A 17,118-nucleotide genomic window follows, 5' to 3' on the forward strand; every position below is an offset into this window, starting at 1 on the left:
CCAAGACATCAGTGAAAACGGTGCCAGTGAACAGGCTGCAGAACTCCCCAGACTCGGCCCCCTGGCACGGGCAGAGTGGAAGGAAGCACAAGGAATATTGAAGGGTTTTGAGGATGATTGAAAAGACCCACGGGGGGCTCCTCAGCTTACAAGGGGGTCGGGTCCTGATAACCCTCATAAATAAAAAGTACCACACATAGAACCTGCATTAAACACCCAAAGAACCAATGGTCTCCTTTCTCTCTGTGTAAATTCACCAACTTTGGACATCTAATGTATTTGGAATTATATGCCATATGTGGTGTTTTGTGCCCAGCTTCTTTGGCTAGGCGTGATTTTCTCAATGTAGCACCTGTCAGAACTCCATAGACTATGTTGTCATAGAATATTCCAGTTTGGGGATATACCACATTTATAGAGCCTTTACCACTTGAAGGGTGTTTGGGCTATTCCTTCTCTTTGACTCCTAGGAGCGAGGCTGTTACAAAGAGCTAAATGCCCCCAACCAGTTGTTAATTTAGTCTCACGGGAGCTTCCCAAGTCTTCTACCCAGGCTGCACCTAAAGCTAGAGAAGGAGGGAGGGAGGGGTGGGATGTGGCTCGGTGGTAGAGTGCTTGTCTAGCATTCGAGAGGCCCTGGGTTCAATCCCCAGCACCGCAACAAAAGAAAAATAATTCTCAAGAACATGGAAGAGAGAGTGAGACAGAAAAAACAAGGTTGAGTCAGATGAGCTAAAGAGAAATCCCTTAGTAAATGCTACCAGGCGGCATGATGCAGTTACATCGCAGACTCAGGGAGGTTCACTGGCGAAAAATCAAAGCACAATACCCCACAGGCTTAGTGACTCTCTGAGCCCCATAATTCAGAGCTGAAATTATACTCTTTTCCTTTAGTGAGTGGTTCATGGTCAATTTGTTATCAGTAGGGGAATGAGACCCCAGTCTGGAGCTTTGGTGACAATACAGAGCCTGGCTGCTTCCAGTAAAAACGCAGAGAACAAAGAAGGAATTTTAACCACTTGTGAAAATAAGCCCAGCTGGTTTCAGGAACCCCAGACCAAGACTGTGACTTGCAGGTAAACTCTTAGGCCAGTGAGGGTAGCAGTCAAGAGGGAAAAAGGCCAGAGAGGTCCTCTCTTAATCCAATCATCTCACTTCTAAACTTTCTTGCATTGTCTCACCCGTGAGCTTTTGGGGGACACCTCACAACTAAACCTTAATGGAACTTGCGATGGTTTCAGGTAGGGGCTCTGTCCAGTCTGAGGAGGGCCTCAGCTTATGTGGAGCCCAAACACAGGTGCAGCCAGGCCACCCCTGCCCATGCTCCAGCCTCCTCTTCTGCAGATGGAGGAGGTGGTGCCGCCCAGCTCAAACACTGCCATTCAGGGCGGGTCCTCTCAGCTCTCAGGCTCTTCCTGGAACACTGACCATCCTGTCTTGTATGAATGGTGTTTTTGCATTTGTCCCATCTGTCCTCTGTTTCCCAGCATTCTAAAGACAGCATCTGTCTTGGTGAAGGGAAACCTGGGCCTGGGATAAAGACTTAGGTGAAGGTAATTTAGCTTGGGGGTGGTCCAGGCCAGAGGGAAGGTCTCTGCTGTGGGCAGTGGGGGCTTGCCACCTGCAGGGCCTCCGGGCATCACAGGAGGCAGGACAAGAGACGGATCCTTGTGAGGCTGCTCCACCCTCCTACGTGGGGAAGGGTCACACGTGGAGCATTCTCACTCACACACCTGAGCTCTACACTAAGCAGGAGCTGAGGGTGTTCCCCCACCTGTGGGAAAGCCCTGAGATGAAGGAGGAAGGATCGTAGCAGCCACCAGACATGAGATGAGGACCACGTGAGTCTCATGGCACCCAACCTGCCCCTGCAGCTGGAACTGAAACCAGAAGTGAGCTGAGGGGTGCAAGGGTCCCGGAGTGTGAGCACGGCTCCTGCCCATGTTCCTCACCATAAGCCTATTTTGTTTCATAATCTTCTCAGATTTTGGCACTAGAGTGACAGTAATTAGAGTGGCAGAATTTAATTTCATCTATCAAAATGAAAAAGGCATCTGCAAACTGAATTTAAGAATAATCCCTTTGACTCTCTTTTGTTTGATATGTTTGCAAGTGACACAGAAAACCTGGCTCAAAATGGCTTAGGCTTATTGTCTTACGAAGCCCTCCTGTGGAATAATTGGCTTCAGGAAAGGCAAGATCAAGCAGCAATGCCTAGGGAACACTTGGTCTGCACATGGGGCAGAGTGGCTGCCAGAATCCCCAGTGGTTTGGCGGGGTGCTTTTCTCCCACAAAAGACCACAGAGCTGGGCCTCCCTGACTCTGGGGTGCCATGCCCATCCCTGGAGTGGGCACCATGGTGATGGAATAAGGAGCTTTGATTCTCTTGGCCTGGGTCACTTGCCTGTTTCCAAGGACAAGGTGAGTGGATGTTGGGTGTCAATGACATAAAAATCCGCTGTTATCCACAGATACTCAGAACGAGTGCCTTGATGTGAGTTTAAATCACAAGTTGAGGAGTGTGGCCATTTGGGGTCTAAATTGTGCCTTCCTGGGTCCACCTGCAACTCTGCTCATCTCTCACTGCCCAGGGCACTCCAGCAAGCAGCATGACTCAGCCCCCATGTGTGAGGACACGGACATGAAGTTCACATGGGGAGAGCTCGTAGTAGAGCCAGCACGGCGTGGCTAGCTGTGTGTTGGGTACGTGGTGTCCACTGTCCCTCCCTTGCCTTCTCTCTTGGGGATATCTTGGATCCTCATCTGGGAAAGGGAAGCCAAATGATCTATTGCTGGATCTGATGATTGCTCCTGCCCCCTGGGCACCCACACACAGGTGACGAGGGACCTGTGGACCTGTGACCCAGGGAACCGATGACATCCTGCTAGTCAGATGCTCTCACTCCTTGGTGATCGGGTAGCTGGTCAGCAGGACATGGTCACAGCAGGGCCGGTGTCCTGGGCATTTGCTCTCTGAGGACACGGGGGCACACACCACGCTGCTGCTCAGTGCCTCGCTTGCCGCTGGAATAGGTAAATCAGATCGATGGCTCCTCTGTGTATTTCTTCCTTTCAAGCTATTTGTACTTTTTCACCTTCAAAGACGCACAATCAATCAAACATGAGTGATTGTTGCAGCAGGTATCGACCATTTGTTTTTTAAACATTGAAGGTTTGGAGGAATCTGCGCAGGGCTTTGTAGTAATGGGTTGAGAAGGACTACCACTCCCAGAGTTGTTTTCCTACGGCCTCTGAAGATCTCTGTGCCTGTGTTGAGGATTCAGTCCGCATTTGTACTCGCTATGATTTTCTTTAATGTTCCTAGAAGAATGAAACCGCAGTTTAGATCATTTTTAAATCGTGTGTTTGGGGGCATGCCCTGTGTGTCGGAAACTGGGAAGGGGAGGAGTTCTAGGCTGTTTCTTCCCCATAATGGAACTCACTGGAGAGCTAAGGATAGGGATCTGAAAGTGCTTATTTGAAAGTAAATTTCTTAAGGGAAATTGTGATGCAACCTGTCACCTGTGCTGCTTTGAGGATGTGTCCCTGGGAAACCTGGTCTGTGGAAACTGTATGCCTCTGTATTATAGTAAGAAAACTAAAGTGTGCCCACGGGTGAAGACACATAATCACCCCAAAGCAAAACGGGAAGCCCCAGCAGTCCTGGGCTGCCCACAGCTCCACGCTGCAGCGGGAGACCTCCATCACATATTCCTGATTTCCTTGGCTGGTTGCCTACTGACTGGAAACGGCTCAACAGCTTCAAGCCTCACATCCTTCCAGGAGAGCAGGAAGAGGAGGGAACACAGAGGGACCTCCACCCACCTCTGGCCTCTCTCCCTTCTCATGGAACTCCCCCAAAGCTGCCCACAATTTTCTCATGGATCATTGACAGAATCAGGTGCATAGACTCCCCCAAACCAAGCACAGGCAGACACCATCGCAATTAGCCCAAAGGGAGTGACCAAATGCGATTCATATTTGCAGCTTAGGGACAGTGGTATCTTCTTTGGGCACCTGAATAATGTTAGGGTGCTGTTTGTGTGGGAAAATGAAATAAGTACTACATAAGGGATCCTTGTTATTTCATTACAGTGTTGCCATATGGCCCCAACCTCATTAGGGGGAGTTCCAGAGCCTTCCTCTTGCCTCTTCCTCCTACATCAAATTTCTCAACAACTTGGTTTAATAGAGTCCAAGAGGAATCCGTTTGCCTTTCAATGCTAAGAAGGAAAGAAACGGCTTCCCATCAGTCTCCTGCTGCCATTGCTCCATGCTGACCCCAGGGTCACTGTCCAAGTGTGGCCAATGACGATCTGTAGCTGCAATGCTCTGTGGCTGCAGGACCCCTGCTGGGCATGAGGTTAGACTGCTTTGTGGTTCACGTCTAGATATTGCTTGAGCTGGGCACCACCTGGTCCCCTGCACCAGCCATGGGAAAGCAACCTCCCTGTGGCCTGGGGTTGAGCTCAGTTGTCATCCTAGACCTAATCTTTTCACAGATTCCTTTATTTTATGAAATTAATTGTCCTTGCCTCTTCCTTGACCTTGACCTTCTGGTCCTTCTTTATCTGTCTGTTCTGAACTCCAAATCTGAAGGGTCAGGACCCAGGGGATCCACTTTCCCTTCCAGGGGGCATTAGATCCATTTTGCAAAACAATGCCCTCTTTCCAGCAGCCATCTTGTGCATGGTGGAGGAACAGGTAAGACCTCTTGCTAATCCAGTAGAATACAAGCACTGTCATCATAGGAACCTTCTACTTTTTTTGTAGCCTTCTCCATGGCAACTGGCTTATAGCAGGAGCCCAGAGTTTTAAATGAATGGATGGTTATCACCATCAGGTCTTGCAGTTTGACACTTTTGAGGCAATGAACATTTAGATAATTAAAAGTGAAAATCTAAATAAGTTTTCCTTGGACAAGAAGGTGCCAGCAGATTGGTTATCTCCCCACATGACCAAAATGTATCAGACAGCTTTCTGTTACTGCAACAACTACCTGAGATAACCAACTTGTAAAGAAAAAAGGCTTATTTTGGCTCACAGTTTTGGAGGCTTCAGCTCATGATCAACAGACCCCACTGTCTTTGAAAATGTGGCAAGGAGGGACACCACAAAGGCAGTAAAACCACTCCCCTCATGGCCACAGAGCAAGAGAGGAGGGAGAGCAGGCAAAGTCCAACTACCCACTTCTGGTGCATGTCCCTAACAACCTAGGACCTCCTGCTAGACCCCACATCCCAAAGTTTCTACCATCTCCCAATAGCACCAAGATGGTGACCTTGGCTATGACACAGGGGCCTCTGTGGGACATTTAAGATCCAAATGGTGGCAAAGAATGAGACTGGAGCAGTTTTAAAAGTGCCCCTCATGGGCGTCACCTCTTACCTTAGTCTTAACCACCCCATTACACACCAAGGGGCCTCTGAACAGCGGGGCTCTGCTCCCTCAAGTCAGCCCTCCAGGGTCTCCCTGGCCGAGCCGTTTCCTCTTGGAAGCTCAGGAGTCCTGGCCATTGTGGGGGAGGCAGTACCTGAGTACCGCTGCTCTTAGGGGCTGTCACTGTAGGGACCAGGCCTTCTCTTCTCCAGAATGTGGGGACCCCCCTGCACCCTGCAAGCTGCTGTTTGCTCCTTCGGACCCTATTCCCACCATTCCTGTATGGCCCATTCTGCCAATGCTTCAGATTACAGCTGGGTGGTCTCCTTCAGAGGTCTCCTTCTCCATCAGCGGTTGTGACCACGTGTGCAGTGCAGTGTCAGGGTCCGGAGAGCGCCTTCAGCAACACCTAACTCCACATCGCTCCGTGGCTTCTGAAAACTCAGCTGTTTTGGTGGCTCCTGTTCAGATGAAAATACATTGGTCCCTCTGATCCAGGGCTCCACACTCATGGAGTCTACCAACCAGGAATTGAAAATGTTTGGGGAAAATAATCTGTTCTAAATACTCCAGACTTTATTTTTCTTGTCATTTTTCCTTAGAGTCCAGCGACCACTGACAGGGCATTTACATTGAATTAGGTGTATGTGTGAGTGTGTGTGTGTGTGTGTGTGTGTGTGTGCATACATGTTATACGCACACAAACATTATTTGTACACACACACACACACACACACACACACATACATATGTATACCATTTAGAGATGACTTGAGGTTTACGGGAGGGTCTGCTTGGGTTTTATGCAGATGCTGTGTTTTAATGAGGGAATCGAGCATCCTGGGTGGTTGGTGACCTCTGGGTCTCCTGAACAGATCCCCTGACCATTCACAGGAACCACTATGTTATTGTGCCTGAAATTACACCATGAACATGTTTCCCTCAAGGGTGCTTTAAAAGAGCGTGTGCTGCCTGAGAGAAACTGTGAACTCATTGACACTGAGGTGTAATTGACTTGCTGACTTAAACTTCTTGCACATCTCTGGATTCATTTAAGATGTCAAGGGGTTACTTCAAATGCACTTGAATTTTTCCTAAACGGGATAAAAATAAGCTCCGCCACCCACCAAATTATACATCAAGGAACAATTTTTTGCCCTCTTTCAGGTTTAGAGATGAACACTTTTCCTTGTTTTCAGAATAATTTTATTTTTGCTGTTGACATTGGCTTTTTTCACATTCCTCATACAGAAAAAGTTTTAGACCCACACTTGGCTACTTAAATTTTAATTAATTAAAATTAAACACAATTAAAAATTTAATTCCTTCATCGAGCAAGCCTTATTTCAATTTCTGAATAGCCGTTATGTGCCCAGAAGTTACACACTAGAGAGGATGGGTAATAGAAGAATTTCTCATTCCGGAATGTTCTATTAGGCAACTGTGAAGCAAACCTCAAACCCTAAGTTACTGTCCTCTTCAAAGCATTGGTGTTGGGTAGAAATGGCCACTGGAACATATTCTATGTGAGATGTCCCCAAGAGCACAAAGCCCCTGCCCAGGGGGACCGTACAGGCACAGATATAAGAATGTCCACTGAGGCATTATTTGTCCACTGGCCAACAAACGTGTCCACCCACAGGAAACTGGATAATAAAATGTGAGATTCAGGTCCATAATCTCTTCCTATTCCCCTGAAATTAAAAAATCTCTGACAACCAAAGGGCTGTGCTTGGGGACAGGGGTGTTTGTGTTTTTATCCCAAAGCTCACTAGGCAGCAAAGCCTGAGCTGCATTGGCACGAGGCTCTTGTTTTATTTGTGACGGCGTGGTTGATAAATGTGTTACTTGTAAACTCCGAGCAACTTTTAAATCCTGAACTTTAGCTGGACCCACAGGGTTTGGAAAACGGATGGTGGGTCTATATTCATCAACAGCCACCCAGGAATAAATCAGATGTGCACATGAAAACATGGGTACATAAAGCAGATGAGAGAAGGAAAAAATGCAGAATAAAATAGCATTTTGTGGCCAAAGCATTTTCTCCCTGCAGCATCCCTAAAAGATAAACTCTCCTGGTGCCTTCTCCCTGCCACCCGGCCCCACTGTGTCTCCTGCTGATGGGTTGTGCTCATTAGGGCTGCAGAGAACCTGTGCAGATCAGAGCAGCCCGGATAGGTGGGTTGTGTGCGGGGTGACAACTTGAGCTCCCTGCATCTGCCAGGGGGAATTCTTCATGATGGACAGGAGCATGCCTCATAGCACACAGCAAGTTTCCTGTAGCCTCTGGACCCACAGTCTCCGTGGGGACCTGTCCAGTGTATCATCTCGGGGCCCCAGTCTCACCACATTGGAAACCGGGCGACCCCAGCAGTTTTTGTTCCTCAAGGTTTCCAGGTGATTCTGATGTTAAAAACCACTGACTATGATGTCAGCAATCAAAAAGCTTAAACATCAACAGCACGGAATATCACCTGTGGGTTGTTCTTTACACCAGTGGCTGTAGGTGAGCCCAGAGAAGGTGTCCACCCCCCGGGGGTTGGAGCAGGCCCTCAGATGATCTCTGCAATCCAGGGTCTCTGTCACTCCCAGCAGGGCTCTCCTCCTGCCTCGGTGTGTGAGAGGTGAGTTCAGGTATTGATTAAATTAAAACAGGCAACGCACCAACCAGCCACGGCATTTGCAGGCAAGTCACTGAGCTGGTGTCTGGCTAATGTTCATCCATTCTAAATGGATTCGCCCCTCACTTATCACCTGGAGGGAAGGAGCCCAGCTAAAGAGCAATGGCCCAGGAAAAAAACGAAGGAGAACAAAGCAAATTTTGTGCAGTGTTAATAACAGTCCTGAAAACCGGAGGGTCAAGCGATTGCCTTCCGAGGCCTCCTCTCCTCTGAGGCGTGGCATGTTGGCGCAGCTGCAGAGAGCTCTGAAGGAGGCCAAGACGCAGTCAACTGACCAGGGTGAACTGGGATCCCGAGCTGAAGCCTCAGCCCTGCTCAGATTTCCCTGGCCTTTCTAAATTTGAAAGCAGAATTGAACCAGCTGTCAAACGCTCAGGGCCTCATCGCTCCCCTGCAGTAACCTGCTTCCTTCTGAAGCTCTTCTGTGCAGCAAGGAAGTTAGATGTTAAGAACACTGTCCCCAAACGGCAATTATCCTCTGGTCACTCATCTTGCTGCAGGGACCAAATTGTTTTGTAATTTCTCATTAGGCAGCAGATAATTAAGAATACCATTAGCAATCCTTGAAATGGCAAGCTGCTCTCCCAGAAAGGATTGAAAATATAGTAAGAATGGAGGCGATCAGATAAAGGGGCTGTGGAGGAAGAGACCAGCTAGGGGAAGCCAGTGGGAGGGGAGGAGGCGGAGGGGGCCGGGCTGCAGAGCCAGAGGGCCAGCTGAGCTTCTGCACCACTAGGCGGCTAGGCAGGTGCTGCTTTGGAAATTCAATGCTGATTTTAAAAAATCAATAAATCATCATATCCTCGTGGAAAAAAAAACAGTAATTTATATACATAGGAAAATTAAGATGAGTAATGTGGGCTCTGTGCAGACTGAAAGAGCACATTTGGATGCAGAAAATGGATTTTCTAAACCAGATCTAGGAACAGCAGCCTTGTTCTCAAATCAGGATTCCGCTCATCTGAACTTTGTGAAGTAAATATGATTTCAGTATTGTAAAAATAAATAAATAAATACATAAAAAGTAAGCTCCTCCAGAATCTTACATTTGCATATAAATAGAAAAAAATTCAAAGCAGGTCTACCCAGAGAAAAATGACTTCCACGTTCTTATGTAATTCCTAGTAAATTCGCCTTTATAAATGTCCTTGTCCTGTTATTCTAAAAACAGGGGTTAATTTCTGTAGCTTCAAAATAAAAATAAAGCCAGTTATTCATGAGAAATATCTCTATGAAACAGCTGAACCCGGTGAGATTCTTTCTGCACCCAAGTTCCACCAAATGAAAAGAAAATACCTGATGCAGATTTTCCATTGCATGGCTTTACTGATTTCACCTGATTTCTAGATGTCCACACTCACTGCTGCTGGTGTCCAGGTATCAGAGATGCCAGGAGACAGCTGTTCCTCCTCCTTCTGTAACACCCCTCTCTGAGAGCTCGTGAGTGACTGTGAACCCCAGGAATACGGCCTCCCTGCTGTCTGATCACCGGGAGGACTGGCAGAAAGATGAACTGACCAAGCAGAGCTGAGCACCCTGGACTTCCCCAGTGAGGAAGGACATCTCTACAAGGAGCTTCAGGAAGGGCCATCAGGCCAGTGCTTACAGGATTTGCACCTGGGCTGCCTGGAGGTGGGCCTTGCAGGGCAGGGTGCTCCTGGGGATTGGGCCCAAGGCAGGCTCTTGGGCTGTCCACACACCTGCTGTGCAGGCCGGGAACTTGGGAAGCCCAGCGGGACCTGACACTGGTCCACAGAAGCAAGATCTATGCAGATCCTTATTGCATGGCCTGGCCTCCAGGTTTCCACTGGCCTTTCCTGGGCCTTTTGAGGAAAGGTGTCTCACTTATGAGGCTCAGTGACACTCTGAGACTCTCAGAGCCCCTGAGGCCTCTCCGGGGCTGCTAAAGTAAGAGTCCTTTCAGGTTGAATGTGGATGTCCACGTCACAGCACGTCACCAGTTTATGATCTGAAGGTACCACTTGACACTCTTTGCTTTAGCCCCAGCCTGTCCATCACAGGTCCAGGAAAAGGGGCTACCCAGTGACATATGTGGGCACTTCCCCTGGGGACTGCAGTTCTCTGTGTGTTTCTGTGTGTCTCCAAGGAGCTTAGGTCTGATACTGGGGATGGATGGATGGGAATTTAGGCTTCAGAATGCGGGAATCCTTTCTGCTGGGGCCTGGCCCTGCTGAGGCATGAGAAAGGTCATCAGAGGACAGCTCCTTGCTATTCCAGCTCGGGTCTCACTGAGAACCAAGGGTGTGCAGATCGGGGATCCTGGGGTCCAGAGAGAAGCCTGTTTCCTCCCCTCAGGCTTTAGATGGGAGGCACAGTGATGGGAGTTCTTGTAGCAAGTCCCACTGAGCAAGCTGCTGGTCCTGATAAGAAAGCCGTTTGGCTGGTTCACAGTTTAATCTTTCAGGAGTGGGCATTTTCTGGAACAAGCGTCTAAATTACTTGTGTTGGTCCCAGGGCCATTTGACACAGGGAGGAGGACCTGGGAAGGACCAGGCACATGCCCTCCATTTCATCCTCTAAGTAGTCTTTGCAGAGATGTGTATTTCTCCTCTCCCCACTTAAACTAGTTCAGCACTTATTTTAACAATAAGTGTGCCATGTGCTAAAGGGCAGTTCATGTCACATTTCTTTTTTTATCTTAATGTCATCTGGTATAACTTTGCTCCATCCATCTGATTTGGCAGTAAATCAAATCTGGCTCTGTTTAGGGGTCTCTTCCTCCCAGGGCCATGAACTCTCCAGATCCCTGGAGCTTGGTCAGTCCAGAGTGAGGATATCCCCTGGCCCCAAGTCGATCCTGGCAGCTCCTCCCAGGTGCTCCTAGGTGGGGAGGCCTGAGGGTCACCTGCCTGCGCTTGGTGCTCTGGCCCAAGGAGTCTGCCCAAGGGTTGAGACGGGCTGCCTGACCACCCCAACCAGTCCAGAACTTGCTTGACTTTGTCATAGGATCCTCAGTTCTGGTTAGCTGCAGAGAGGTGGTCACCCTAACCACAACCTGTTTATCTTCCTCCAAAGTGGTCCAGTTCCCTTGAAACCCCTTGGACAGGCCACTCCCTACATGGCACACCAAGAACTCACCCTTGCTAGGAAAATCCAGCACCAGCCACCAGGAATGCAGACCTTTGAAAGTCGAGCCTCCTGTATATGGAGGCTCCTGTCCATTCTGTATAGGAAATTTACCACATTGAAATTTTTCTTATTAATGCCAGTTTAAATTTTCCCAGTTCTTCTGACCTCCATAAATCTTCCATCTAAAACCCCAGCATTCCACAGACTGGACTGGCACATCCTGAGGCTAGGGGGGATTTCCCTCTCTCATCTTTCCCTGGAAGCCAAACTTATAAAAACATCACTGCTATTTTTCATTTCTGATCTCCTTGAAAACTTTGCTTAGGAAAAAAATGCCTTTCTTCATAATGAGTTTCTCAAAATGGGACCAGGGCCAGGTCAGCTTTAGCTCCTCCGTGGGAGTGTGCGTGGCGAAGGGGTGTTTAATCCCAGGCACAGGACACTTACGGCTGCTTTCCAATGATTACTGTGGGCGCAGTCTCCAGCGCCACGCTTTTACTTTATTTTGACATATTTATAATTGCCTGGAAGGATTTCTTAGACAACTACCACTATTATTGAGACAGAAAATCTCAACGTGACTTAAATGCTAGATGCAACCTTTTATTTATTTCTGTGGTGGATGAAAAATGTTGGAATAATTTAAGGTATGGCTAAGTGGGAAAATCAGAAGAGGTAGACGGCCTGATTGCTGTCTTTTTCATTCCAAATAAATCATTTAAAGAAGTTTGGCTAAAATGTGTTATACAAAATAAAACTACCTGGGTAACGTTCAAGGCCATGTATTTTTTAAAACCAAGGCGTGTGAGTAGGAATACTAATGGGGTTGTGCAATCTGATCTGCTCCAGTGCCATGGTGGCCGGGCTTCAAAGGCTGCGAGTTGAGCATTTGTAACTCCTCAGCCAGAGACTCTTGAGATGAGAAAGTCGGGTCTGTGTGAGGGAAGTGGCCTCAGGTCAGGTGGCCTCCCTGACTCATCCCTAGTAAGTGGAGGTCCACCCAGGTGGCGTCCGACTAGCTCTCACCCACCTCCCGTGTGTCCTTCCACCAGGGAAGGTTGGAAGGTATTTTTAAGGCAGACCAAGCTTCCTTCCAGCCTGTGCCTGGCCATTCTCAGCCCGTTTCCCAGGAGCACCTCGATGCCATCTGGTCGCCTCCTCGTGGGGTTGGTTTGGCTCCACCCTGTGGCTCTGCTGCCATGTCTCGGTCTAGCCTGGGAGAACCTGCCTCCCACAGGACCCTCAGGAAGGCCGTGTCTGTGCTGCAGAAGCACCTTGGCCTGGGCAGAGCGTGGCACACCTGCGTGGCATGCTGTGTGGGAAGGGCGTGGTGGACGCTGATTAACACCAGAATGGCTGAGGCCCTGAAGCTGCCTGTCGCTGGGGAGGATGTGGGCTGTGCAGGGTAGGCCTGCTGCATGGGCAGCCGTTGGCAGCAGCTCTGCCCTGTTTCAGTCGTCCATTATGAAACACAAAGCCACACACCACATGAGTGTTGGCTGGAGGACAGGAGGCAGGACCAACGTGGTGGCAGGTTCTTCTGGTGATAGAAGTCCAGCACAAGCTGCCCCAAGCAAGCAGCTCGCTCACTGGAAGCCACTGGAAGGGTCAATGGCAGTTCGTGGTACAGAGGTACGTGCCTGCCCTGTACACACCCTGCCTGCAGTGCCCTGAGCCTGGTGCATCCTAAAAGTCCAGTCAAAGAGGGTCTGCTGCAGAGATGGGCACATGCCGGGGGACATGGGTCACTCTGGGAGATTAAGAGGAAGAGCAGGAGGCAGGGGCCACGTGGGCAGGTGGACAGAGAGAGGGAAATGCACAGGGGCCCATCACACAGGGAGGGGAGGACACCTGTGGACCGTGGATAGAGGTATGAGAAGGTGCCAGGCACTGCAGATGTTGGGTGTGGGGGACACATGAACCTCACAGAGACCAAGGGCATTGGTCACCGTGCAGTCAAAACAGTAGCAAGGACCTGAACTAGTGATTTCTGACCAGAGTGTGCACGAAGATACTGGGGATGGGACTCAGAATTCGCTAATTACCTGGAGGTAAGAATGGCAGTGGTCATCTCACGGGTGTGCACACACACACACACACACACACACACACACAGGTTGGGTTGTTTAGGAACCCGTTCTTCTGGTAGGTATGTATATGTATCATGCATTCACATTTACACAGCTATATGAACATATTTCAAAATATATGCACATATTCCAAACTGTCATTTTCTCTGACCTCACAATTAGACTTCTAGATAATCCCACAAAAAACATCTGTGCATACAACGAAAAGGACAAATGTGGAAGTATGCCTACTAGGCTACTGTGGAGAGCAGGGGAGACTGCCACACCACAGACGCTGGTGGCCAGGGGTCTGCTCAGCCTCCAGAACAACCACACGTGGGGGGTGCAGCAGCCCTGGGGTAAATGCAGCAGGTCTGGTTCAGCAGCTCAGGAAGCTGAGGATGCACCCACGTGAAGGAGCATGCAGAGAGAGACACGCCTGCCCAGCGTGCACATATGTGCACACACACACACATACCTGCATGCACACACACCTGCACATACATACAGACATACCTGCATGCACACACATACCTGCATGCACACACAACTGCACACACACAGAGACACCTGCATGCACACACATACCTGCATCCACACACACCTGCACACACATACAGACACACCTGCATGCACACACATACCTGCATCCACACACACCTCCACACACATACAGACATACCTGCATGCACACACATACCTGCATTCACACACACCTCCACACACAGACATACCAGCATGCACACACATACCTGCATGCCCACACAACTACACACACAGAGACACACCTGCATGCACACATAAACCTACACACCTGCATGCACATACATGCACACACCTATGTGCACACACATATGTACACACACACATGCACATGCACACACACACCTACACACACGCACACATGCACACCTGCACTTCCACAGACACACTCACTACTAAAACCGTGTGCACCGACTACAAGCTCTTTGGGAGAGAGGGCTGGGCAATGAGATAATTCACTCTCTGACTTACAGTTGTTTATCACGATGCTATTTTAATGGGCAAACAGCAGAAAGTGTAACCACTTTTAAATTTAAATTTTAAAAGAAATACTTGAATCTGGAAAGGAAACAGACACGGTGGACTCCTCCAGCTGTGGTTCAAAAACTGCAGCGTGAGATCAGATCTTGCTCCCTGGAGAGACCCAAGGCCAGTGTCCACACCACAGGGCACGAGGGCTGGAAGGGACACCAGGGGACACCCGTGCAGGGGTCAAAGTCTGGTCCTGCCCTACCCCGCCCTGCTGCAAAGCTGAGCAGAGGGCTGCTGTGCTGACTCCTGCCTCTCAGCTGCCAAAGGACTCCCTGAGGAATCTTTATGAAACAGAGGCTTCCTCCAGTGACCCCCAGGGCACTCCCGTTCAGTTGGCCTTGAGGCTGAACACACAGGCGTGGATTTCACTCCTGAGACCTGTCCCCACACCCCCAAAGCCTTGGGGATCTTTCCCACGTTACTCTCCAAAGGGGCTGCCTTGGGATTGTCTGAGTCAACTTATGTGAAAAGGCTTAGCCCACCACAGTGAAGGGGTTCCTGTCCCAGGGGCCATCTCCCCCTGACTTTAAGGGCAGGGGATTAGCAAGCATATGGCACAGGGCTGCGAGGGCGTCTCTGGGACAGCACGAGACCCAGTGAATGAGAGACGTGTGCACGGTACAAGACAAGGTCACAGCCTCCCTCCTGGGGCCCTGTGTGCTGGGCTCCAGGATTCGCACCAGAGCCTCTCACAAGACAGACACACAGGAGACGGCCCTAGTGGGCTGGGCTTGCGGTACCACCACAGACGTGGCCCCTGAGTGCAGCCCACTCATCTCCTAAGGAGATGGGAGAATTCTGGTTCTTCTTCCTTCCACTGAGTGAGCCCTGCCCTCCTTTCACATCCAGGTGAACACCTGGTGCTGGCTCACTGGCATGTCCTGCACACTGTCCCTTTAGGGTGCAGAGGCGCCTCTGGTGTGCGGGAGGCACAGATTTTGCACTGCTAGTTTCTTAAGTTTTAATGAATTGATTTAACTTTAGCAGAAAATGCATTTAAATGTATTTTCTTCAAGTAAACATTTTAAGATTACATTTGTTAATCTTCTACGTCCTTCCCGCTCTGGCGGGGACCACACGAAGACAGCAGAGCAGAAACAACTGGGTGCTTGGACCGAGAAGAAGGTAGGGGGAGGTCTCTAAAAGCCACATTTCACCACCCACAAACTTGCAGTCTCCGCGCTCTGGGATTGGGGTGGGCAGTCACACTAGTTCTGTGTTTTCCCACTCGTCCTCATCCCTGAACTCTCCTGAAACCCTAGAAGCTTGGGCATTTCAGTCTTCAAACCCCAAGGTGGGTCCAGATCATTATCAGTCCACTACAGAAGGTACGGCTCTTAAAGGTTTGTAATCACAAGACCCTGGGCTCCTTAAACCTCGGGATTTTAGTTCTGACCTGAATAATAGGCAAACAAAGTAGTTGTCCTAACAGAAGGAGCCCTTCCAGCTCCCCTGGGTTAATGAGCCCTGGTCTGTAGGGTGCAGGGTGCCCTGGGGGGCGTGCAGGTGCCGGTCCGTCTGCCCGTCCTGCCCTCCCGACTTGGTTCTGAGTGATGAAGGTGGCGCTGCTCCCGGTGTTTGAGAAGAGACCTGGGTCCTTTTTCCTTTCTGGCTGCCATGAGCTCCTCAGGCCACCTGCCTCTAGAGGGCAGAGAAAAGATGGCCCCATGAGAATTCCAGGCAGGGTGCTAGCTTCCCAGGATCGGCTGAAAAGTCAGCTCCAGGGAAGACCAAGGAGGTGAGATGTAAAGAAGACCTCGGTGCACACAGCACCCAGCAAAGGAGAGCTGAGGACTGCTTCTGCCCACGACACTGTCCTGCATGGTCCCATGGGCCCAGAGTCACCGCCAACAGAAAGGCGCAGACAGAATGACGTATCGATAGAGTGCCCGTGGGTGCCCAGAGGTTAGTCAGAATCAGGGAGGCTCCTCTCGCGACATCAGGCTGAACATGCCTAGAAATAAGCCCAGGTGGCATCATCTGGATGAGTGTTCAACTTATGACAGTGGGAGAGCAACTGGTGTTGGGGGGAAACTGTGCTTTGCATTTTGAATTTTGATCTCTTCCTGAGCTAGTGCTTTTGCTCTGCCGGGCCGTGGTGGCAAGCCACTGCTCCCAGCTGGCCACCCACCCCAGGGGCACACAACCCACACTCTACCCTGAGCTGGGCTGCCAGGCTCTGACACTCCCTGGGTTGGGTGCATTAAAGCCCCTGTTAACATCGATGACATTTCCCATTGATGACAGGCTTATCAGGACGTGACCAGCTCAGGTCGAGGCACATCTGTGTTAAGTTGATTAGGGAGTCTGAAAATGTGTACTTCAAACACAGAATGAAAGACAGAGATAGAATAGGAGATGGGAAGACAGATGATAGATAAATAAATAGATAGATAAATAGATAGATAGGTAGGTAGATAGATAGATAGATGATAGGTGATAGATAGGTAGGTAGATAGGTAGGTAGATAGATAGATAGATAGATAGATAGATAGATAGATAGATAGATAGATAGATAGATAGGAAGGAGATGGAGCAAGCTCTTCCTGACACACAGGCCACGTAGACTCATACCTTGGGGACTCTACTCAATAAATGACGGTGCAAAGAAATCAGCTAACAAGGGACTGAATTAAGCAGGTGAAGGTGGCCTTGGGGGGCCGGAGTGAGGAGGAAGGGGAGTCGTTCCTCCTTTGCCTCCTCTAGGATGTTGCCTGAAAGGAGACCTAAGTTTGGAATAAGATTGGACGTGTTCTGCCTCCCCTCACCCTCCTCTCTCCTGCTGTGATGGGGTGGGGCCCTCTAACAGACACTCATGGGAAAG

At 49.6% G+C, this 17,118-nt stretch overlaps 1 non-coding gene across 1 annotated transcript; it reads left to right on the forward strand.

Moving 5' to 3' along the window:
• The first annotated feature begins 589 nt into the window (after positions 1-589).
• Positions 590-661, forward strand: Trnaa-agc (transfer RNA alanine (anticodon AGC)). Its single transcript has one exon. It is a non-coding gene; the product is annotated as a tRNA-Ala (tRNA).
• The last annotated feature ends 16,457 nt before the right edge of the window (positions 662-17,118 follow it).

This window comes from Urocitellus parryii, chromosome 3, assembly GCF_045843805.1.
Source record: "Urocitellus parryii isolate mUroPar1 chromosome 3, mUroPar1.hap1, whole genome shotgun sequence".
Classification (NCBI taxonomy): Eukaryota; Metazoa; Chordata; class Mammalia; order Rodentia; family Sciuridae; genus Urocitellus; species Urocitellus parryii.